Below are 25,512 nucleotides of genomic sequence, written 5' to 3'. Positions count from 1 at the left end.
AAAAGGAGACCAGTAGCTAGGCACACTGGGTATAATGGAAATGGTGTAGGAACATTATGGCCTTGGATACCAAGTGGATCCAAGAGAATGCACCGCATCTTCCTCTGCCATCTTGCGCTCAAGGACCCACTGCTGCAGATTAGGAACGGTTTTTGCCTGAACTGACAAGGCTGGCTCTTCTCTATTGTCATCATTCCAAATCCTGTAATCTATTGCTGAAGTTGCTCTTATCCACAGTTTAATATGTTTGTGATATACAGCAGAAAGTAGCTGCAATATTACTAATACAACAATTTTAATGTGAGTGATTTAAGAACTATATTAAGTGGCATTTGAATCTGATGCTCCTGTTGCCTAATTTATCTCTCTTCTAACCTTTTCTTTTACACCTTCATTAGAACATCTATTAAAGTAATGAAACCTAGCTACCAGAATAAAGGCAGAACATGACAAGATCTAAAATACCAAGAATGATAACAGGAAGAATTCTTTAAAGCAAAATTTCGAATCAACAACAACAATCAACAAACCCCACCTGTTTTAATGATGAAAACCCAACAGCCTTTGAGTCCATAAAGAAGCAATAATTGCTTAACTAACCAAAGTGATACAGTTCATTATTTTTCTAATGCACATTTATGTCATTTCCCCTCCTGAAGCACACACATAGTTTGGGTGGTTTTTTTTTAAATATGCTTTACATACGGCACTTGAAGAAAGATATGTTTGAGAATCCCATAGCGGTCTCCTTTCCCATAGCCACGTCCTTTCTTGTTAATGCCAAGGATGCTTTTCCCCAAACACTCATTCCCTGCTCAACACAGTGTAGCGGCTGATGAGGAAAACAGGCAAGTTCCTCAGTTGAATGTTTTCCTTAGTTTATCTACAGGGAGTTTCTTCTGCAATGGGAAGAATCCCTCAGTATCAATGAGTCTGAAAGTGCTCAAAAGAGGAACGTTACAAAGTGTTGCGTACTCATCATTTAAGTTCATCTAAAGCAATGCCAAAGGAACTCTATCATCGCAAAGAACATCAGCCACCCTGCTTCCGTTGTTTGCATTTAGAAAATCCGCTGCATCTAAGGTACCTGGGTTCCGCTTCCAGTTACAGGGTCACTGGTTGGCAGCACTTAGAAGACGAACATCTACAATCGGAAACTCTGATCCTGGCACTTGTCACCTAGTCCAGCTGTAAGATGTTTTCTCAGCCCGCTGGTGCTTTTTAAGAATAGTCCAGTTGCTGCCATCAGTCCTTGATAAGCACTCCATGGCCAGTAACAATGAACACCTTCAGGTGGATTTTTTTTTAAAGGAAGACAGCACTGATTCAGAATATAAATTCAGAGAATACATTTGACAGTGAAAAAAATACAAACATACTCACACATTTTAGTTTCATGTATAAAATATAAACAGCATATGAACTCTCCCTTGTGTCCTCAAAGAGCACTGCTGCTTTCTTTCTTCCAAGGAGTGTTCAAAATATTCCGCTTTAAACATAATAGCCCATAAATAAAACACAGTGCTCGCCAAAATTATTTTTTCACCTAGATGTATGGCCTTTGGACACTATTTTTGAACTCTAATTTTCTCCTGAGATGCAATTTAAGAGGTTTTTTTTTAAGTCTTTAAAAGACTTCCTATGAAATATGCAGGTTTTTTTTTTTAAATTTCTGTTTCTATATGGCCAAATTGCTCTGTTGTTATATATACTGTATGTAAAATTACCAGATTGCCTGGCATTCCATTTTTATAGGGGATACTGCATCGTTAAGCATTGAAAGAATATAATATAACTATTCAAACTGCTTAAAATATTTTGTAACCATAAATTATTATCCAAAAATATTTTTCAAGTAGATAAAAAGAGTTGTCAATTCTGCATAGTGAATGCCTCATAAGGGGCTCGTTTGTGGTTGAAAACTGAATAAAAGCAGTAAATTAAGACCAGACTTAACCATAGAGAAGCTGTAATCCGCTGCAGATTTCCTCGGTGAATGAAGTATTGTTATGTGGATTTATCCTCCTTGCTTGTACAGTTAACCAGTCACATCTGTGGCCAGAGTGCTGTCTGTGCTCACAGACAAGGTGGGTTCACTAACCCCAAGGAGGTAAACCCACTCTGATTTGACATTGTATTGATAAATGCAAAATAAACATGACTATGGAGGCTGCCTGCGAAAGGCCAAACAGGGTAGACAAGCTGAACTATTGTTAAGAGTGCAAAGAGGTGTCACAAACCAATGCACGCTTGCAAAACTGCCAGTGTTGCTGGTGTACAGTTTTCCAGGGTCACGATGGGACAGGAGAGGACCTTGATGAAGCCACGTGCGATGTGGGGACGAGAAAAGGTCAGGAGCATCTGGGGTTTCTGAACACAGGCAGTGCCGAGAGCTCCCTGAAATATGGTTCATGTGAACGGAGCATCACTCACTATAAATACTCAACGTCAAGAATTTAAATCGTTTACAGACATGGAAGCCCTTGATGATTATTTTACCCAGCATTGTTGATTTTTCCCTCGAGTTTGGTCAGCAGCCACCATAATTAATGGATAAGATCCTGGAAATCTTGACAGGGAGTCGGTTTAATCTCAAGTCTGTGTGTTTTCTTTGTGATTATATGCCAATAAAATAATTGATTTGCCTTTTTCTGAACTGAAATAAAAAGAGCCAAATAAGTCATATCTCTGCTATTGTTTTTTTTTTTTCTTTTAGAGCCCAATGTTTCCAAAGGACAATAATTCTCATTTCTCTGATGAAGACCTGTGGCTGCCCCGCATGCTTTACAAAATATTACCAGGACACAGCCACAAAGAAAATCGTAAGTGAGCATGATTTCAAAACAGATATTTTCCGTTATTTAAGGACAAATTCTCAGATTTCTGTAATTCATTGCAGTATGTTTGCTTGGTAAGAGATGTGAAAAAAGAGGAAAGAGAAAATACACAGGTGAAACATGCCTTTTTATTCTGGAGACAGTTGATATTGAAAAATTTAAAGAGCCCCATACTTTCCTAATGTAATATTTTAAAAATAGGGTCAGCTTGGCAAGAAAAATGTTTATTCTTGAACCGAAGCAGGTATTTGTACCTCAACGTTACAGGAAAAGGTACATAACACATGAACTTCTTTCAGATGGAAAAACTTTGTCTTGGAATTTTTCAAGATTGGATATCATTTTCCTTGACGAGGGAAAGCATTTCGGCTAACGGAATCTTTAACGGATTCAGAGGGCCTATGAAAGTGTCAATGAGGTTATCCGCTCAGGAAAAGGCCACGGGGCCTTGGAGGGACGTGGCTGTCCCTTTACGAATGTGAAGCGGTCCCAGGAGCCAGGAGCTCTTCCAAGTATGTGCTAGGTTTGCAAGGACACCTGGAGAATACAACTTATCATTCCCATTGCCACTTCATTAAGGATGACCACATCTTGATCGCACTCATCACCTCTTGACAACGGTCTCGTTTTTCAGAGGAAAGCCCAATCTTAAAAATCTCTGCCCTTACAAGATACAGGAACACTGCTCTGGAGTTGGCGAAGCTCTTCCTTCAGGGGTACCCTGCTAGTTGCGCTTAGGTGTAATTCTAATTGCCGGTGAATATTTATAAGTTCCTGGTCCTAAAGACAATAACAGTGTTTAAATCAGACCCCGCCCACCCACACCCACATACCGACCTCAGAAGCCAAGGGAAGAAACCGTCATTACCAGTAACTTACTCTTTGATGCTCTGAGCTATAAAATGGGTGCAGATGGATCAAAATAATGATTTAGTTTTCCCTTTTACACTGCTCCTGTGTAATGTAACAATTTCATCAAAGTGGTAAGATTTCCCCTTCAAAGAAAAAGTGCTCATTAGCGTTTGTAATCTCATGTTGTGCAGCACGTTCCTTACGTGTTGTGAAAAGGTTATGGATCCACTGACTGTAGCGCATCCAAAGTATAAAGGTGATAGGTGAGATTCTCTATGCGGCAAGTGCTGAGAAATAATCATTTAAAGGTCAGTTGCACTCAAAAAAAAAGAACATTTGTTTAATAAGTAACTCATTTTGGGATATGCTGCACTTTTTAAAGGTTACAGAACAGACCGATTTGCCAGTGATGTCAGCAAGGACTATTAAAATCATCGGTCCTATTAAAACCTGCCTTGGTAAGATTCAGATTGCGTGCTTTCTCATGGAGACCTCAACTACTCACAGCCGGTTTCCAACACGCACTGCCTGTGCACTGCACCTAAGCACTCAGCGCTCCTTGAAAGCAACAACGGAGTGTTAGGTAGGAAACACACACGCACACACACACGCACACGCACACACACTCCCACGTCTAATATACTCCATTTTGCTTTCTCCCTTCAGTTTTATTAATTTTTCAGAACATGCCCCTGTGTTGTGGGTTATAAGATTTCTCATTTGATATCCTGTTGTACTGTATACCAACAGCTGTCTTTCCAGAAAAAACTTAAAGAAAATTCCATTGATTCAGCTATATAAGCAAAAAACTATTGATTGATATCCTTCTCTCTTCAACATCATCTCCCCTCTCCTACTCTCCCCTTCAAAAGAGAAAGCCTTAAGAGAACCTGGCTTGGCAATAAAATAGAATATTAATCTGATATGTAGACAAGAAAGAAGTAATAATAATCATAATACGGGCAAAACTCTTTAATTCCAGACGTGTTATTTTTTTCAAGACCTGAATGAAAGTGGTAGTCTGTTTAATATAAATTTTATACTATTAAAAAGTTTTGCCTTTAGGGATTCGATGCACAACAAATAAAAACTGCTTTGTTGTTTTTGTATTTGTCCTTTTATTTTTGCTTTGTGAAGCAGTGTTGTAAACCGACGACAATTTTCTCTGGAATATTAGCTCTTTGCCTGAGTAGAGTATATGAATAAAATAACTTCAAGAAACACCTCTGTGGAAACACTTGATTGCTTAAGATTTACTTTTTTTTTATTCTTCACGTTTCGTTGCAGAGCTCCCAGGTTATGGTATTTTGTTGGTGGTAAATAGTGACTTCTCGGATTCCTCTGAGTTCCTTTATAACATATACTGAGTGATAAACATAATCGCAGTGTAAAAACAATGCATTTTTGACCAACCGTCTACAATTCACTGTTTAGATTACAGGAACTAGAAAGTGCGTAACTCTCACTGTGTCATGAAGCAAGAACTATATTTGTGTCTGTAAAACATTTGCAATTAGAAGAAAGTAACTGCACTCTTATTTCCAGCAAGTTGGTAAAGAATCAAGTTATTCTCTTAATTTGACTTGCTTTTCATTTGAAAGAGGGCAAAATCTATTTCCTGGGCAATTTTGCAGAGCAAAGATATTAATACTTTGGGGTTTAATTGTATCCTGTGTTTAAATACACTGTGGGTGAAACCCCAGACCTCTGCTTAATTGCTGTGAGAAAATAGCCTGATTTCTCTGAGATTAGGCACACGCTTATGTATACTTTGACCCAAGAGTGCCTCCTTCAGAATTAATCTTCTAAGGTAGAGGGATTTGCTTTTATATGTGCAGCAGGGCCATTCGTGACAAACGGGGCCCAATAAACTCGCTTCACCCTCCAGACCTCGCTTTTGCTGTCAGGGTTTCTCTTCTTCTATTCATTTCACACATCTCTTGTCCACGGGCTTATTAGCAAATAACCCTAAAGGGGCAGGGGGAATAATTTTAATGGTATTTTTTAATTAGAGGACTTTGAACTCTAATTGGATACTTTAGAAATAAAACTATTTTAAAAACTTTTATTTTTACTAATGAAATAAAATGTTCTAAAACAACTCCATTTAAGTAAATACCACCACCCTCGGAAAAGACAAACAAGTCATACTTAAAAATTTGTTCTGCAGCTGTATTTTGTTGGATTTGTCTAATGGATGAAAGCACTTTTTCTTTCCCATCAGCTACATCAGACTTGTTTTTGTAAGATGTAACAGAATGTTCTGGTCTTAAAATATTTATATTAATCAAAGTTAGGGTTGTTTATAGTTTTTGGCAATAGGGCTTTTCTTTAAAAGTGATGCACTTCCATTTAACTAAACAAAAGTGTTGAAATGATCTGTCATATAAACTTCAACATAGTACAGTTGGTAACAGAAGTTTCGAAGACAGGAAGAAAAGGTAGCTAGTTTCTAGGCTTCAGTTTAAACACGGATTAATAAAGAGTGCAACACTGGTAATATCCAAGATTTTTCCCGAGGAAATGTCATTCATTGCCGCTTATAAACTCTACAGCTACCTAATGGAAAGGTTTGTGTTCAAGTTTCCTGCTCTGTTGTCTTGAGGCATTGAGAAGCCAAGCCTAAGAGCTGGTAAAAATGACGAAAAACCACTAAGAGCTGGGGGCTTATTAAACAAGTCACTCAATTAATTTAAAAACTCCCAAACTCTTTTAGTAATGATAAAAATACCTGTATGTTTCTTACCTGCAATCTCCTACAGTTATTAAGAGAAATAGCTTCAAGTAAAGCGCTTCTTTGAGGTCAGCTTGTGGCTCTCGTCATTGCTACAGGCTTTGGTTGGTGAATACTTTAAACCTTACTGTCTACCTAGACGCGCATAGGGAAGTGGAGCCTTTATTAAAAACATTTTAAACAGCAAGCCACCCTTAATTAAATTCATATATGGTTACATATAATTCTTTTGTAGACTGGACAAGCCCCAATATTTTGAAGGTTAAATAAGACATGACTTTAGGTCGATTGGTCCATTTGGGACTTTTGATGTTGCTGCTGTTATTTTTATCTGGTAGTTGAAACTGTCCTCTCTCACTTCTGTGAAAAATAATGCTAAACAGGAAGAGGGGGTGGGTAAAGACAGAGGACTTAGTCCCTAATATCTTGGGATGGCAAGCACATCTGAAACAAACAAGAAGTGCTAGTATGCATCCCAGGCAGAGGAGCTAAAGGTCTCCTGTTCGAACTTTTGGCCCTTCTAGAATCCTTGATCCTTCGTTATTTTGTTGAACTTGATGTAAGTCTTGACCAGTAGCTGACTCTGAGAAAACATTTCCTGACATCATTTTCAGAGGTGATGTGGGATTATTGGGCTTGCCTTTTCATTTTGGGGTGAGAATGAAAAGTCCAACAGTGGCTCCTGGTTAATACTTCATGGGCTTTAATTACCCTCAGGCTAATTCATTCCTCTGGCCTTTAGCATTACAATTTCCACTTTCAAAGGTAGGTTAAAATAATCAATGCACACACAGACACACATCTGCAAACACACAAACACATGTGAGGTAGCAAAAATGTGCTACAGCAGAACAGGAAACAACTGCATTCTTTTTAATTACCTCATTCATAATATAAAGTGGTGATAAAGAGCAAAAAGGTTGGGTTATAATAAATATAAAATTTAAATCTCTAAACGAATTCACTTTCTCTATTGTACTAACTAAAGCCAATGAAAATAAACATGTATCCCATTATGTTTTGCTATTATGGATTATTATTAATATCTTGTTTTCTGATTTTATGCAATTTTGGCATAATCCAAATCTATGCATTAGCCTGGGTAGGGGGGCTGTGCTTGAGGTAATTGGCATTATAGAGTCCAAAGCACAGAAAGAAGAAAACATATCTATAATCTTTACCCATTTCCAAACAGAGGGGATAATCGGACCAATTCTTCTATTATGTGCTCTCCTGTTTCATGCAGAATTTCCTTTGAAGTCAGAGGGAGATGGAGGAGCCCAGGCTGAGAATGTGGCTGGAGGAAAAAAAAATGAATGTTATCAGGTCAGATTCTCATAACCAGGTTTTATGCCACATTAACCATTGGCTTTCCTATAATGCAGACCTTTTGTTATCATTTTTACCTCCTGTTTAATCCAGGATCACCAATACAATTTCTAATAACAAACAGCGGATTTTTCTTAAGTGTGTTTATTTGAACTTCCCCAGGCTAGATCCACAACCTTGCCCATCAAAAATGTAAAGAACTAACTTTTTTTAGAAAAAATGGAAACCTGAAAACCATTACTTTCTGCTTATCTGTAAGTCTAGATGAACAAGAAGCACTGATCAACTAAACTGGCATCCAGAGTGACTAGAATGCAGAGAAAGTATGATATAGGTGAGGATTTATTCACTTATAAAGCAATTTTCTCTAACTCCCCCCATATTTCCTACCACCTTCAAGAAGAGATAAAATGTAGGCTTGCATTTATGTCACGTCATTAAATTTCAGGCCTGTTATTGTCACTTGAGAGTTTATTTCTTAACCCTTGCTACTTATAAATCCCAGGGAGCCTGGGTCTGTAAGGGAGATGGCAAGTAAAGTTAAATATAAACTCTGTAGGCAGTGAGGGACTGAAGATGAAGACCGTCATTAGCGTAGATGAAAAGACAGTTGTTGTTGCAAAAATTTCTTTTTTTTAAGATTTATTTACTTATTTGAAAGGCAGAGGTACAGAGAGGCAGATGCAGAGAGAGAGAGAAAGAGAGAGAGAGATTTTCCATCCACTGGATCACTCCCCAAATGGCTGCAATTGCCAGACCTGGGCTGATCCAAAGCCAGGATCCAGGAGCTTCTTCCAGTTTTCCCACATGCGTGCAGGGACCCAAGGGCTTGGGCCATCTTCTACTGCTTTCCCAGGCCATCGGCAGAGAGCTGGTTTAGAAGTGAGCAGCTGGGACTCGAACTGGCACCCCTGTGGGATGCCAGCACTGCAAGCAGCAGCTTTACCTGCTACTCAAAGCACTGGCCCCTAGTTTCAAACATTTCAGCCAGAGGAAAGGACTCAAGGCAGGAGCAAGGACAGAACCCCCAACTTGTGAGATTTTGAAACTATGTAAAAACAGGACAAGTTCTTTATTCAATTAATTTACAATTTTTTAGAGCAGTCTGCTAAGCCATGTGATAGGCATTAAAGACACAAAGGCAAATAAGATGGCTCATGAAAAATTCAAAGATCTGGCAGGCTGTGGGTAGGGGGAGAGACATGTTAATAAACAATAACCAAAAATATAACAAGCACAATAACACCAGTGCGTACTTAATGCTATAGGAACACAGAAAAGGGCGGTATTAAATCTTTCTAGAATTTGGAAAAAGGGGTGTGCAGTGGTGTGAATTACAATTTCACACAAAAGTTGACAAATAAGCTGTCTTGAAGTAGAAATAGATCTTCAACAAGTAGAGCAGAAAGGAGGGGCCACCCCAGCAGAAGGAACAGTATGGATTCAAACCAGAGCATGTCTTATTCAGGGAATACGAAGTTGCGGGCTGTGACTGTAGCACATGGTGTACAGGCTGTATGGCAGGAGGAAGAGTCTATCATAATGCAGCTCCAAATTGCAGCCCAATAAACAAAGACTTGTATGTTATGCTAAAGAGTGGAGACTTGGTCCAGGAAGCAGTGAGAAGTCAACAAAATGTTTAAGCAAAGGAGTAACATGGTAAGAATTGTGTTTTTAAAAATAGCTGGCATCAGTACAAAGGATAGCTTGGAGAGTGACAAATATAGAATAATTCTCACCAGTTATTGTGAGATTGAGAATGGGAAAGGAGTTAGAGACTTTTCCATGATAATAAATGAAGGAACGCTTTTAGAAGGTAAAATTAAAACAAAACTCTGAAAACCTCATTTCCTGTGACTTCTTGTGCACTCTCAGGTACTGATCAGAAGGATATAAGGGTAGAAAAACAAAATCTTTTTTCTCAGTTTCCCCACCAGGAGAAGATGGTGCTTAACTTACCATCCCTATCAGAAGGGCCAGAGGTGGAAATTCTTCTGAAAATGGTGTGCTTTTCATCAAGGGCATGCTCTCAGGAGGACAGGAGCAAGAAGAGCAGAGAGAGCAGAGGAAGATTGCTGAGAAGGATGTGGTCACGGCTCAAAATCGCCTTGAGCTTGACCTTGTCCTTGGGAAGCTCTGGAGCATACAATATACCCAGGGTTTAGTCCCTGTTGTTCCTTGGGGGGACGACTCTCAGATGAGTTCACTGTTCATCTGAGGCCAAATCTTTGCAACAAGCACAGGCATGAGCTGTAGGCAGCCACACACTCACAACAGCTGGGAAAGGGGGGAACGCCATGAGCAGCCATTGCAATCCACCCCTTACAGGGTGCAGGTCCACTTGCTTCTGACATTAAATGCACTCCAACCAGGCCCAGTTGCTTCAGGTTCTGGTAAATCACATGTCCTGGGATAATGTATAAGATGAGGGAGGACACTGCAAACTACAGCTTCCCTGGCCGCGGTCATCCCAAGGCCATAGTAGACTCATTACCTACCTCCTCCATCATTCATCTCAATGTTCCTCCTGCTGCAGATCTAGGTGGATGGCTTGGAAAAGTAAACAAAATTATTGTCTCTCAGCAATTTGAGAATCAGTTGTAGTTTCTGTACTTGTCCATTACAATGGAACAAAGGATGGGAATACTGACATATGGCCCAATACAGCACCTACGTGACAGACACATTGCTTCTTGCCCTCAAGTAGATAGCAGTATTTCTGCCTCCTCACCATAATCAGGTCAGTTATCCTGCCAATATAGTAGGTTTTTTTGTGCTAACTAGAATACCAGCACAGGGAGCTCAAGGTAAGCTGGCTATAGACATAACATAAAGTTTACTAAGGTTTTTTCTATCCTTTGGCTCTTGAACTAATATTCTACAGTTAAGGACAGAGCACCATATAATACCATTGGTTTAAAGTACATACTTTACCCTGAAATTGGTGCCCAACCTCACAGGGTGTCAATTCTAACTTGGTGCCTTATCCGAGCCAGAATGAGGTAGGATCAGTGAACCTCATGAGCATGTGCCCATTGATATACTCCTTTGCCATAAAACGACTTCCCTTGTCTCTTTAACATCATGTTTCCCATATATTGCACAAATCAGATGCTCTGTAGATTGTCTAAAAAGTCCCAGTAACTTCAGACTATATTTGGAGTGACCTGGAGAATTAACATAGCAGTAGGGCCAGACCATGACACTGTTGCTCATCCATAAGAACGCAAACTTCTTCTGGTTCTCCTTCCTAGTGGGTACTGAAAATAACACATTTGCCAAAACAATAACAACATCCCCTGTATCCAGTTAACTTGCTCTAGTAAATATATCACGTCCAATAAAGTAGCTGCAATTGAAACTACAACTTGGTTAAGTTGGTCAAAGTCCACCCCCATCTACCATGAGTCATCTAATTCATGTGTGGTCTAGATTGGTTTGTTATGTGGAGATAGGGTGGGAGTCCTCACCCATGCATATTTTAAATATTCAAGAGTGGCATAATACCCTTGTATACGATAACTGCTTTTTAATTACTAACTTTACCAGAAGAGGTAGTTTCAAGGACTTCCTGGTGGCCTTTGATAATACAATAGCTGGTCAAGAAAACAATGGGAAAATTCTGTCAATCTCTAACTGGCCCATTTTAATTAAATATGAAAAAGTGGCGAAATGACCACTGGGTGAGTGGGGAGCCAGTAGTAAGAGTGAGATAGATCTGAGTCATTTACTTTGAGACACTTACATGCTCACACTCAACAGGCCTTTCATGATTCTATCAGTATCAACTCATATCTTGTACCCAACAGTCCTATAAAGATCTGAGGATTTCCTTTTCCCCAGAGTACAGTTTCCTGAGTAAACAGCCCTTGGTCCTTTTAAGGAAAGACTGGAGGGTCAAACACTTACCATAATGTTGCAGTTCCATTCTTGTGGGGACCCAGCATCGACTTTAGTCAGGGGCTTTTGGCTCTGAGGACTCACTCAGGTCTGAAGAAAGGGCAAGGAATCATGACTTTCCGTAGAAGAACATGACTTCAGCCTTTTGTTCATTTATATTTCATCTCTTTTGATTAGGTGTGTTAATCAACACCCTTGTTCATGGTCCGTCTATCTTATCCTTACTCAAAGCAGTTATTTCCATAGATATTTCGTGACAACTCCCACCCCACCAGCATAGTAGCCATGCGAATGAGCGTGTTTCCCACTGGTGATTACAATCACTTTGCCTTTGACCATATAGCATCTCCCCAGGCCTCTGTTAAGACGGAACCCTGTCATCCACTTGCTACAAAGAGCTTTGGTCCTTTAACAGCAGCTCCTACTACACCTGGCCTAAAAAGGACTGCGCTTCCCACTCTTGGAATTCCCTACGTCAGTAAATTCCTATCATGTGAATGAACGGGACATCCTCCAATCCCCCTGAGGAACGGAGTCAGACGTGGATATTTCAGTCTTTCACATGAACTCGTTTTGCAGTAAATTTTTGTTTATTGTTTATCTTCATTTATTCGAAGGGAAGAGAGAAGGAGAGAAAGAGGGAGACAGAGAGAGAGATCGAGAGATCTTCGGTTCATTGGTTCTCTTTCCCAACGCCTACAATAGCCAGAATTGGGCAAGACCAAAACCAAGAAGCAATAACTCACTCAAGTCTCTCACACAGGAGGCAGGAACCCAAGTACTTGAGCCATAACTCAGTGCTTTCCAGAGTGTGCATTAGCAGGAAACTGGAATTGGACACAGAGCTGGGGCTCAAATCCAGGTAGTCTCTAGGGAATGCAGGTGTCCCAAGTGTCATTTTAACCATCATGTCAAATGTGCACCCCACAATGAATCCATTTTTGCAGATCATTTCATTGACCCTCTCATTCTTTTCTCCATAATCTATTTCTACAATGCTGTGATCTCGACTTTATTTCACCTTTTCTAAGCTACCAAGAGCTATTGCAGTCTAACACTGGCTTATCATGCAGTACTTTGCTGCGCTGCTGGACTAAACAACGTTTTATCAGAAATCTGTCCATCACATGGCTTTATACTCTACCTATCTTGATGGGAGACCCTCAGGATCCACTCCTAGGCATAGTCTTTGAACTTTCATGCACTCTAATCCTGGAACTCCCTTCAAGTGTATAATTCATAGATATCCTAGCAGGACATGACTGCCATCAGGGAGATATGCTAAAATGTAACCTAACTATCAGCCTAATTTCTACAAGGCCATGTCCTGAGGGTTCTTTTATAGCACCTGCCTCATTTAAGACTTTAGCATAGTCTTCCTGAAAGAGAATCTCTCTTCCAGTAAGAGAAAAGAGATCTATTAGATACTTCTGTGAGTCAAAAGAATTCAGGGAAATATGCAGATTCAAGATTATCCTCTTCCCAACCCTCAGGCTCCCACACCTTTCCTTTCAGGGCCCTGAAGTTGGAGTAGGAGACTTGCCTAGGCTGAGAATTGGCCTTCTTCAAAGTTCTTCCACTTCTACATGTGAGACATGAGCTTGATCTTTAAGTATATCTTCCTTTACCTATAAAAGATTTAAAAAAAAGTATTTATTTGAGAGATATACAAACAGAGCTTCCATCTATAGGTTCACACTCCAAATGCTTGCAAAAGCTACTAGAAGGGGCTAAAGCTGGGAGCCAGAAACTCAGAAAAGGTCTCCCATGTGGGTGGCAGGAACCCAAGTACTTGAGCCATCATCACTGCCTCCCGGTATCTAAATTAATAGGAAGCTGGAGTAAGGAGACAGAACTGGGAATTGAACTTTGATATGGAATGTGGTTATTTTAACCAGTAGGGTTACTGTCAGAGCAAACACCCCACCACCACCATCACCACTACCGAATCTCTCTTTAAATGTTACCAACGAATCTTTCTGAGTCCCAGATTTGGTTTTCAATTCCAATAATATACCTGGGTCTCTGTGGCAGGCAAAACCTAAGATGGCTCCCGTTGAGCCCTGTCTCGTGGTATTCTTGTTGTATAATCTACTCCCCTGGATATGGACTGGTTTGTGACTTTCTTTTAACCAACAGAATATGGTCAAGGTGACTGGATGTCACTTTCAAGTTTAGGCTACAGAAGATTGTCACTTCCCTATTGCGAACAGAATCCCTCTCTTGCTGACCTTGATTAGTCTGCCATTTTGGAAAAGCCCATGTGGCAAGACACTGGGGAGGCCCTTCAGCCATAGATGACAAGGAACTGAATCCTGTCTGCAGTCACATGAGCCTGAATGTGGATACTTCCCCAGTTGAGCCTTCTGGTGAAATTCCAGCCGTGTGTATCACCTCAATTGCAGCCTTGTAAAAGCCTCTGAAACATAGTTCTCAGCTAAGGCATCCCTGAACACCAGACATAGAAAAAGGAAATAAGCATATGCCATTCTAAGCTGCTAACTATGTGATCCTTTGTCACAGAGCAATAGATAACTAATAGATCCCGGCATCTTATCCTTTAGTGCAGCCATGATATGCAGCAACAATCACTCAAATTCACAGTCACTAGAGTTCTAGTGTCTCCACACTTCTCAAAGCCAGAGACATTATGCTCGCTAGTGCTGTCTCTTCTAATAATGTATCTCACCCCAGTTTTCCAGCATGGATGAAATCTTATAATGGGATCAGCAAATTTTTTCTGTAAAGGGCCAGTTGGCAAATATTTTAGGATTTGCAGATCATGTCATGCGTTATCTGTCTCAAATACTCAATTCTGTCCGAAAACATATAAATGAATGTGTTCCAATAAAACTTTATTTACAAAAATAAGTGAGATGCAGTTGGTCCATAGGTCTTAGTTTGCAGACCGCTGATCTTAAGAACCACAATGCTATCTAACACCATGGATGAAAAATACTGATGGACACTTTATTACATCCTCCTGCAAAATACTGTCTTAGTTTCTGTCTCCTAGGACCACTTCTAGTACCACCCTTCTTCACTGGGGTCCTCTAAAAGCAGAATCAAACAGATTCTTGTAAAACTGATTTATTAATGGAGTACTCTCAGAAGAGAATGGAGGAGACAGAAGTGGGCAAGGGAAGAAAGTTAAGCACGGATGTGGGAAAACTGTGGGAACTCGGTTTCTCAAAAAGCCCTGGACACCAGTGCTCAATTTACCGCTCCAGTGTGCAGGCGAGGGTGGGGCAAGGAGAGAACGTTCACCTTCTTCCTATCACTAAATCTCTAACTGTTGCTGCCTGGGTAGGGGAATATCTGAAGCAAGGCAGCTTCCTTTCTCAGAGAGGGACAGCTAAGAGGTATTAGTCACTAGCATTCAGCAGCAACAATTCTACCCCAATTACAGTTCTGTTAGAAAACAAAAATGAGCCAAAAACAAATCTCCCTATTATGCTTCTCTCATGCATATGAGGCCCTTAAGCATTGGGTAGAATATTACATTTTCCTGTGTTGTTATGCTAATATAGTGTCATATTTAGGAAAAGTTCTAAATGCCTATCTAGATAGATAGATACATAGATAGATATAGATATTTCCCTTTCAACAATAGTTCTTGTAATACTAATTTGAAAACTATTATCATATTTTAGAGTTTACTATCTGTCTACATTCCTAACACCATGGTAAATAAGTATATTCAATAATTTTGGGGAGAAAATAGCCTGGAAACATTTTTTCATTAATTTCTTCTTTTTTTAAGATTTATTTATTTATTTGAAAGTCAAAGTTGCAGAGAGAGAGAAGGAGAGGTGGGGGGTGGGGGAGAGAGAGAGAGAGACAGGTCTTCTAACCACTGGTTCACTCCCCATTTGGCCACCTTGGCCAGAGCTGCACCTATCCGAAGCCAGGAGCTAGAAGCTTCTTCTGGGTCTCCCACGCATGTGCAGGGGCCCAAGGACTTGGACCATCTTCTACTGCTTTCCCAGGCCATAACAGAGAGCTGGATTGGAAGTGGAGCAGCCAGGACTCAAACTGGCACCCATATGGGATGCTGACACTGCAGGCGGTGGTTTTACCCGCTATGCCACAGCACCAGCCCCCATTAATTTCTAAGGTGTGGAAATGGGGTGGTCAAAATTCAAAAAATGATAGTGTTGCCAGAAAGGAGACAAAATCATTCCTATTAGGCTGGGTTCTATACTTGATCCTCATTGTTTGTTATCACCCTTCTTTGCCCAAAACCAGAACAAACATAGTCCAAGAGGATACAGCTGAGTGATAGATTGGGAAGCAATATGGGAAACATGGGAATATAAGGATGAAAAACAAATAGCCCAAGTGCTACTATCATCTGCTACTCACTATAAAATAATATAATAGAACATAACATGATGATATTGCATAATAATATAATAGTAATCATCCCGGAGCCCAGCTGCTTTGCTTTCTATCCCATTCTATTCCTTACCATCTGTGTGTACCTGCACAGTTACCTAATTTTCTGTGCCACCTCAGTTTTCTTATACATAAAATGAGGTTACTACCAGCATCTGTGCCATAAAGTTACAGTGATGGAAAAGACAAACGATAACATCAATATTTACAACAGCACTTGGAATGTAGTACATATTTTGTGAGTGTTAGCTTGACCATTGTTGTTGGTATACTTATTGTGATCACCAACTTACCCACAGTTACATTTAAATGTAGCTTCTTCAGCGCACCCTTAATTTGTATTACGGGCTCTTAGTTCTGTACTTCAGAATGTTAGAAAATATAATTAGTTTATTCTCAAGAAACACTCTAGGTCTCCTTCTTAGACCCCAAGGAAAATTCTGTAAAGAGATACACCCTTGAGTCCCTCTTGTAAACAAAGAGTTGGAAATATACCTATGCTTCCAAGCAAAAACTGGCTTGTTTGTTTTTGTTTTTGTTTTGATGCGTGTCTTTATCCACATCTGAAAAAATTATCCTTTAATAACAAAGAGGATCCAATTTTTGCCAGAATAAAATTATGCCTCACGTCTGTGAAGTTTCTCAGCACTGTTGATCATAAACAAAAACATTCAGAGAATTTGAAAATATTTCTTTTTTAAGTTTATTTTTATTTATTTGAAAGGCAGAGTAACAGCGAAAGAGAGAGAGTGAGACGGAGACAGAGACAGAGACAGAGAGATCTTCTGTCCACTGGTTTACCCCACAAATGCCCACAACATCCCTAAAACAAAACCAGGAGCCAGAAACTCCATTGAGGTCCCCCATCGCATGGTAGGTGCCCAATCACTTGAGCCATCATCTGCTGCCTCCCAGAGAGTGCCTTAGCAGGACACTGGGGGGAAGTAGAGAAGGGATTCAATTTTAGGCACTGGCATGTGGGATACGGGTGTCCCAAGTGGTGGCTTAACAGCCTATACTACAACACCTGCCCCTGAAATTACTTCTTTTTTTCCACACAGAGCTATGCAAGTATGCATGTAGAAACACATAAAAACATTTTATAGTGTATTTATGTATACTGAGTCAGGAGATTACAAATTCCCATTTTTAGATGTATAGATTCACTTTTGAATTTCTATCAGTGCTCAGAGGAGATTTTGTACATTTGGCCCACATGAAATCTATCTGGTCCCTCATCAGGCTGGCACATCTACTTCTTTTCATCTTTATAAATCACTGCTCAAAAAACAAGGAAATAGGAATCCAGCAACCAGGGAAATTTGGAAGAAAGATCACAATTATCTGAAGAGTGAAACATTTGGGAAGGGATCATGGCCTCATTATCTTTCAAAATAGTTAATGAAACCCTTCGTTTAGTTCACTGAAGAATTGTAAGTGGAAGTGCTTCATCAAACATTAACTAAGAAAATGTATGCCAATGCTTTGGATAAGTCAAGTTGTCATTCTGCTCCATAAATATTTATTCTGCAGATGGTTTTTAAATCTACTAGTTTCCTTTTTATAAGAAAAAGTTAAGTTAGTATATTTATTTTAGATTATATTACAGAACTTTTCAACAGTTGGGATTTTTAAAAACATTTATTCAATTCCTTTTCCTATTTAAAACCAGTGGCTTGAATTGAACATATCATAGTGTAGTAGAATTCTTAAATATATCAGGTGAAAGATTGGTTTCATCCACTATGTTTTTTCCTTGGAAATGTAAAAATCTGTAAGTTAGAAATCTTTCAAAATTGTGATTTTTAGAAACAAAATATTTAAAATTGGTAAGCCATTGGATAACACCTTTTGTAAGACAATTACGTTGGGAAACTAAATTGTTTTCAAACCAAATGTGATTATGCCTTTCTTGTTTAAAATTCATTCTTTCATAAGGACTTCAATATAACAGGTAACAACTGTTGTCGTATGTACCAGCAAGCCTTTTTAATATAAACACATGGCATTATGTCTCTAATAGACAATCATCAAATACTTATTGAGTACCAACTAAATGCCAGGGATTGACAGGTGCTAAGAGTGCAAAAATGAAATGGTGGTTACTGCCTTCAGGGAACTCACAGTCTAATGCAGGAGACAGACACTTGTGCAACTATCTATAATACAGTGTGACAAGTGCTATCCTAGTAGCATTGGCTAAGTATTCTGAGAGCAAGAGGAAAAGTGACTTCCGGAATCCAGTTGATTCACTATGTTAAATTTCACAAAACTCTTTAACAGCTACAAAGAAATCATTCGAACATGGCAGTCAGCCACATGTTAAAACTACATTGAGGGATCGGCACTGTGGAGTAGTGGGTAAAGCCACTGCCTGCAGTGCTGGCCTACATTATAGGCACCAGTTCGAGTCCCGGCTGCTCCTATTCCGATCCAGCTCTCTGCTATGGCCTGGGAAAGAAGGCCAAATCCTAGGTCCCCTGCACCTGCGTGGGAAGACCTGGAGGAATCTACTGGCTCCTGGCTTCGGATTGGCACAGCTCTGACCATTGCGGCCAACTGGGGAGTGAACCAGCAGATGGAGGACCGCTCTCTCTCTCTCTCTCTCTCTCTCTGTGCCTCACCTTCTCTCTGTGTGTAACTCTGACTTCTAAAGAAATAAATAAACTTTTAAAAAAAAAAAAGCTACCTTGAGAAATACAATGCTTTTTAAGAATGAAGGATTATAAAGAAAGTCAGTCAATATATACATGAAGACTATCAAAAGCCTTTGCAGAAGCAAACTTGGAGGATAATTCTTAACTATGATCTCCTGGTAAAAATGGGAGTAAAAGCATTTAGAGGGCCACAAACCTGTGAGCAATGTGCCTATTTAAATATCTCAAGAACATTTGTGAGGAATCTAAGTTGTGACTACTGAGAGACCTTATTCTGGGTAGTGGTATTTTTATAACTGCTACCAATGTGCTAAGTTTCACTAAAATCATTAAGAACTACCAAAAAAAAATCATCATTTCAACATGTTAAAGCAAAATTTACATGGCTGTATGTTCAGTACTGGGGCAAATGTGGTCACAATCGATTAGTATCTAAGAAAATTACAGTGTGACAAAAAACTGAAGTGAAGTGCTTGGCTCTTCATTCAGTTAATAAAGCTCATTTAGTTGGCAAGATATAATTACATGAGCCTGCAATATGAATGTATTGCTTTGGCATTTGCTTTCATAGCTCTTTAGGCTATTAAATACATTAGCAAGCACAGTTCTTTATTCAAGTATGCTAGGCTTCTCGGGCTGAAAACACAGAATACTACGGACTGGGTGACTTAGAATGAGCAGAAACTCATTTTTCAGTCCTGGGAAGCCCACGATCAAGCAGCCGACAGATTTGGCATCAGATGAGGGCCTGCTTTGTGGATCTTCTTGTTGCATCTTTACCTGACAGAGGCTGAAGGAACTCTCTGGACTGCCTTTCATTAAGGCACTAATCTCACTCATGAAAACTCAGCCCTCATCCACTAATGGCCTCCCAAAGGCCTCACCTCCTAACAACATCACCTTGCAGGTTGGAATTTTAACTTACAAATTTGGGCAAGACAAAAATACTCTGTCTACACCATCACGTACAAGGATTCAAATGCGTCCCACAAAGATCCTGTGTTGGAAACTTAATCCCCAGTGTGTTGGTATTGGAAAGTGAGTTAATTAGGCTGTGACGGCTCTGTCCTCATGCATGAGTTAATACCATTAGGGTGGAAGTGGGTTCATCATCACGGGATGAACCCTTATAAAGGGATGACTTTGGCCCTTTTTGTTTATTCTCTCCTCTTGCCGTTCTGCCTTCCACCATGCTAAGACACGCAAGAAAGCCCTCACCAGAGGCTAGCACCTTGATCTTGGACTTCTCAGCCCATAGAACTATGAGGAAGTCAATTTCTGTTTATTCTAAACTATCTACTCTGTGATGTTCTGTTACAGAAATGCAGCATGGACTACTACATTGAGCTATCCTCCTCTTCCCTATTTTACTTTCAGAATCCATAAATATTATTTTTTTAAGTTTCTGAGCAAAGTAGTTAAAATATATCAAGCAACAGAAACTTCTGGCTTGAAAAAATTTTTTTCCTGAAAAATTTCTGACATACTTGTTTTTTATTCAAGAAATAATACAGAGAAGGAAATAGTCTTTAGTTTTCTGCTTTAATATACAAATTTGCTTTTGAGTGAAGATCAGACAGTGCTATATTCAACCTACTTCTTGAGCTCTTCCCTCTGTCTGTCCCCATCTGTCTGTCTCTGGTTCATAAAATGGTTTTGTGTTATTTTTCTGAGTATTTGAATAACATGATTAACTTTGAAAAGAAATCTCCAAAATAAAGATTTGAACACCTGTGAATTTATAATAAAATGAAAGGCACCTTCCAAACAAAGAAAAGATGTCACTTCCTGAGAAAAGTATGTGACAATAAGGAAAATCCAGTTGTCTCTTTTCTAATCCTTGTCTTTGACATCTGTCATTTGGAGGAGAGGATTACGTGGGTGTTGGAGGGTATTGTTGTAGTTGTTGAAAAATTCTCCTCACACTGTGGTGCTGAGTCTCTACTTTCTCAATAACTTCTTATCCTACTTTGTTGCTATTGGGAATTTTTTCCCTCTTTAGCTCATCGCTAAAGAATTATATGTGCAAATAGTTCATGTGTTTGACTTCACGTTTGTAAAACACAATCGCAAGAGCAATAATGGTGAAAATGTGAACTTAGTGCTTCACAATCATTAAATCACTTTTACATATATTATCTCTTTTTTCTTTTTTTTTAAATTTTACTTATTTATTTGCATTTATTTTAAAGGAAGAGACACAGAGATAGAAAGGGACTGGACCATGCTGAAACCAGGAGCCCAGCGTCCAGGCCCCACGAGTGGCAGAACCCTGCTGCAATGGCTGCCTCCCCAGGTTGCATTATCAGAAACCTGGAATTGGAAACAGACGCCCCACTCGAACCCATGAGCTTTGATATGGGTTGCTGGCATTCCAACCAGTATCTTAATCGCTGATCTAAACAACTCTCCCTGCCCCCATACATATTGTTGCCTTTGACCCTCACAACAATCATGTAGATAGGAAATACAGGTATAATTTCATTTTTATGAATGAGAAAATTAAATACCTTCTCTGAGTTCCTCAAACTTACTCTAAGAGAAGGATTCAAATAAAGATCCCCAAAAACACTGGCATGAGACAGGAAAAAGAAGAAAACTAACAGAAGGGTCAATTTCCAGGCAGTTTCCACTTTAGCTCCTGGAGCTCAACCCTGTGAGGGAACTCTGAAAGATGCTGTAGTAGGCAGTGCAATATTAACCCAATTAAAAGTCAAAGTAGGGCCCCAGAAGGGCTCTAGTTCGAGTCCCAGATGCTCCACTTCCGATCCAGCTCTCTGCTATAGCCTGGGAGGGCAGTGGAGGATGGCCCAAGTCCTTAGGCCCCTGCACTCACATGGGAGACCTGGAGGAAGCTCCTGGTTCCTGGCTCCAGATTGGCACAGTGCTGACCATTGCAGCCATCTGAGGAGTGAACCAGCAGATGAAAGACTTCTCTCCCTCTCTCTCTCTCTCTCTCTCTCTCTGTCTCTGTCTGCCTGCCTCTGCCTGTGCCTCTCTGCCTCTCTATCTCTCTGTGATTCTGCCTTTCAAATAAATAAATAGATCTAAAAAAAAAAAGTCAAAGGAGCTGAGATATTTACCTACCAACTCCCCAGCTATCTTTGCTTGAAATCTGCCTCCAGACACAACTACAGAGCACTTCCAGCTGCTTCATTGTAAACTGGGCATATTCCCAGAGCCAGAAAAAAGCCGTCACCCCATCCACAGGTGAGCACAGTGGGCAGCCTTCTGGGTACAGAGATGAATGCTAGGAAAACACAGGTAAGGCAGACTGAATCAGCAAGATTAAGCAATTTATCCATCTAAATCACATAGCTGCTATAGGCAAGGCCCGGAAAGGACCTATGCTTTTGACTATTGGGAGAGATTCTTGATAGAGTAAAACAAATGGCATTCCTTGTTCTAAAAGTGTAGATTAGGATAAACAGTAAAGAAGAAAAATTATACTCAATGTGAAAAAAAAATTCTAAGGGCCTTATAATAATTGAGATTTGTTCACTGTGTACATATAATAAAATTCTTTAAAATCTGCAGCATTGATAGAATGCAAAGATGTGTCAGTACATAGACCATTAACACAGAAATCACACTAATACACTGCTGTTATATTCAGTACAATTTGAGGCATTTTGCCAAGAACCCTGGAACAAATGTTAGTGTTTGCAAACTCCATAACACCATTAAAGGACATGTATATTGCAGAAAATTATGGCACACCAGTGGTCAGGCAAACCCTATGCCAACATGCATGTCACCACTTAACCGCCTCTTCACATCAGCAGTACTCACTCCTCAGTTTCACAGTTGTGAAATATTTGCATACAGATGTGAAGGTATTCTTCTGGCTTACTCAATAAACCAGAATGGGGCTTTATGCACTCCTGCGTTTTCAATTAATGTTGTTGACAGAATGAATGGCTATTTATGCAACCAGCCTTTCATGTTCATTCATGGTACACAATACCTAAGTCTTGAAGATCTCATCTAAATGCCTCCCCTCTTAGGAGGGTGCTTATGTATTCCATTGTATACGTAGGGTAGCATAAGGTTCAATGATTCTATCTAATCAGCAGAGTGGACCTTACATTTAAGCAAAGCCTGTAGAAGCCTTTGTTCTGCCTTGGGGCATGATCCTACAACTTCCACAGTAAAACGAATGTCTAATTGTACAAAGATCTTAGGCAACCAGTGCCTGAACTTAACTTTCTCAAGTCTGTCCTCACTGTGTCCCAATACTCCTATGTTTGGGAAAAGGATATCAATATGGGAAAATGGTTTTTCCTTGTGAGTGAGTCCCTGACACACGGACCCATCTGCCTGTATAGACAAGGGCCTAGCACAGAGTTGGAGCCCAATAAATGCGTGCTGATTTTACCACAACAAAAAAGAAACAACACAATCCGCCCTGGCCACTGTGTGTTCTTTTTTTTTTTTTTTTTTAAAAAAAAAGGTTTATTTATTTGAAAGGCAGAATTACTAAGAGGCAGAGACAGGGGGAGAGAGAGAGAGACAGAGAAAGAGAGAGAAAGTCTTGCATCGGCTGGTTCACTCTCCAAATGGCCACAATGGCCAGAGCTGGGCTCATCTGAAGCCAGGAGTTAGGAGCTTCTTCCAAGTCTCCCACGTGGGTACAGAGGCCCAAGAACTTGGACCATCTCCTACTGCTTTCCCACGCCACAGCAGAGAGCTGGATCAGAAGTAGAGCAGCCAGGACTTGAACTGGTGCCCATACAGGATGCCAGCACTGCAGACGATGGCTTTACCCACTGTCACAGTGCCGGCCCCCGCTGTGTGTTCTAAGAATTCTGCACACAATAGGGTTCCTGGGTGGGGAAGGTGAAAGTAAGTACCTCCTGCAGCCCATCCACCCTCCAGTCTCCTCACGCAGGAGGAGGAGTGGTAGAGGTTGGGTGTGACAGGCTTTCATGGGAGATGAAGGAAATCTCATCTTTTTCTTGGATTGGAGATAGAGGATTCCATTGAGTTTAGTCATTTTTATAGTAATTAAAATCAACACAATCATTTCTCTTTCCATACAGCTTTAATATTTGAAAAAGAATTTTTACAAATACAGAACCTCAGGGCAATTGTTTGGCATGGTGGTTAAAATGCAGCTTGGGAAACCTACATCCCATGTTGGAGTGCCTGGGTTCAGGCCTGGGCTCCACCTTCAACCCCAGCTTCGTGAGAATACGCACCCTGAGAGGCAGAAGTGATGGCTCCACAGAGGTGATGGTTGGACCCCTGCCGCCCAGCAGGGAGACCCAGACTGAGTTCTAGCTCCTCTTTTCAACCCGGCCTAGGCCTAGCTGTTGCGGGCTTTTTGGGAGTGAACCAAAGAATAGAAGAGTTTTTTTTCCTCTCTCTTTCTTTCAAACAAGTTTTAGAAATAAATACAAAAAAATTTAAATACATGAGCAAAATTGACATTTTGAGATTTGACTGTTGTTTATATCCCTGGTCTGTTACTCCTGAAGAAGGGTGGTCTTTCTACTTACTACTTGTTGAATTCTTTATTTAGTGGAGGATCAAATTATAATTATAAATTGAAAGTATGTCATTGCAAAAATTAAAAGGAAAATAAGAAAGGAAGGAAAAAAGAAAGGTGGCAGCAAAAGAGGGAGTGTGGGTAGTATCATTATGTTCTTAAAACTGTATATATGAAATACATGAAATCTGTTCCCTTTATATAAGTTTTTGAAAATTTAAAAAAAAATGATCTCATCCTAGCCTCACATCACTTTTCTGAAACTACGAAAGATTCCTGTCTGTTTTTCAGCTAAGAAAACTGATGTTCATTAAGTGTTGTCCCCAAAATTATCTATTTAGCTGGCACAAAAGCCAGAATTGCATTCAGGTATCAAAGATTGAGACACTGATGCAAGTTTATCTAAAGTAATCAAAAACCCTACATTTCCAAATTCCAAACTGTTTCCTAAGTTTTGAGCCTCCACATCAAAAGTACAGGCAGTTTGTTTACTTCTGCAAAGCAAATTATCTGTGTAGTCCATGCATTATTGATGTCTATTATTTTAATTCCTAAGAAGTGTGTGTATTAAGTTGCCTTTACAAGGGAAACCATATTACAACAACTTGTATTTACAAGCCTTTTAGTTTGCACTTGAATGTTTATTTTCCTTCTGACTTTAGGACAGTGATACAACATGACACTGTTTTCAAAATCAGACATGCCAGCGACTGCTCCAGAGCACAGATCAGTGTCTGCACTCCCGGGCTATCAAGCCTGCGAGAGGAATGTACCAGGGCTAGAGGTTCCTCATTAGGGCTACATGTGTCAACAAGCAAAGCCCGTCAGACCAAATGGTCACCAACAGCCTTGAATGGCAGACTGATCCCAGAGGAACTTTAGAGTTTGGGGAACATTTGTCCATCATTTCTAGAAGAATCTGTGTTTCTAACCCATCTCTAGCTATTTATTCTTCTTAAATATAGTCCATTTCCTCTTGAAATCTTCCTCCTGCTCTGTGGCAAGTCCAGACAAGAAAGGGGGGGCAGGCCCAAAGTAGACCCTGGGCCTCTTGAAGCTGGCTGAGGGCAAGGGCAGAGAGGGAGCCCAGGCGGTATTCCCAGGGCTCTCAGCAGCTCCAACTGAGGGGCACACTGCAGCCGGATTTGCAGTTCTGCGCTGTGACTATCAGCTTTTAAAATCTGGAAGTGAATGTAGACATCATTTAATACAACCCATTCAGTGACTAGATTAGGAAATGTGCTTCTGGGAACTTAAATGACTTACTTGCCCAAGTCAATGGTAGAGCTAGAGATAAAGCAAGCCACTGCAAGT

The 25,512-nt window shown here is 40.1% G+C and overlaps 1 protein-coding gene across 1 annotated transcript in view; it reads left to right on the top strand.

Annotated features, from left to right (window-relative positions):
* ADGRL2 (adhesion G protein-coupled receptor L2) overlaps nt 1-25,512 on the top strand; it is a 689,746-nt gene that overhangs the window by 278,312 nt on the left and 385,922 nt on the right. The window contains exon 3 of the mRNA XM_089337145.1: nt 2,717-2,822. The gene's annotated coding sequence lies outside the window, so the exon portion shown is untranslated. The remainder of the gene's footprint in view (nt 1-2,716; nt 2,823-25,512) is intronic.

This window comes from Oryctolagus cuniculus, chromosome 7, assembly GCF_051225735.1.
Source record: "Oryctolagus cuniculus isolate XC-2025 breed Fujian yellow rabbit chromosome 7, ASM5122573v1, whole genome shotgun sequence".
NCBI lineage: Eukaryota > Metazoa > Chordata > Mammalia > Lagomorpha > Leporidae > Oryctolagus > Oryctolagus cuniculus.
This window is presented reverse-complemented; position numbering and strand designations above follow the sequence as displayed.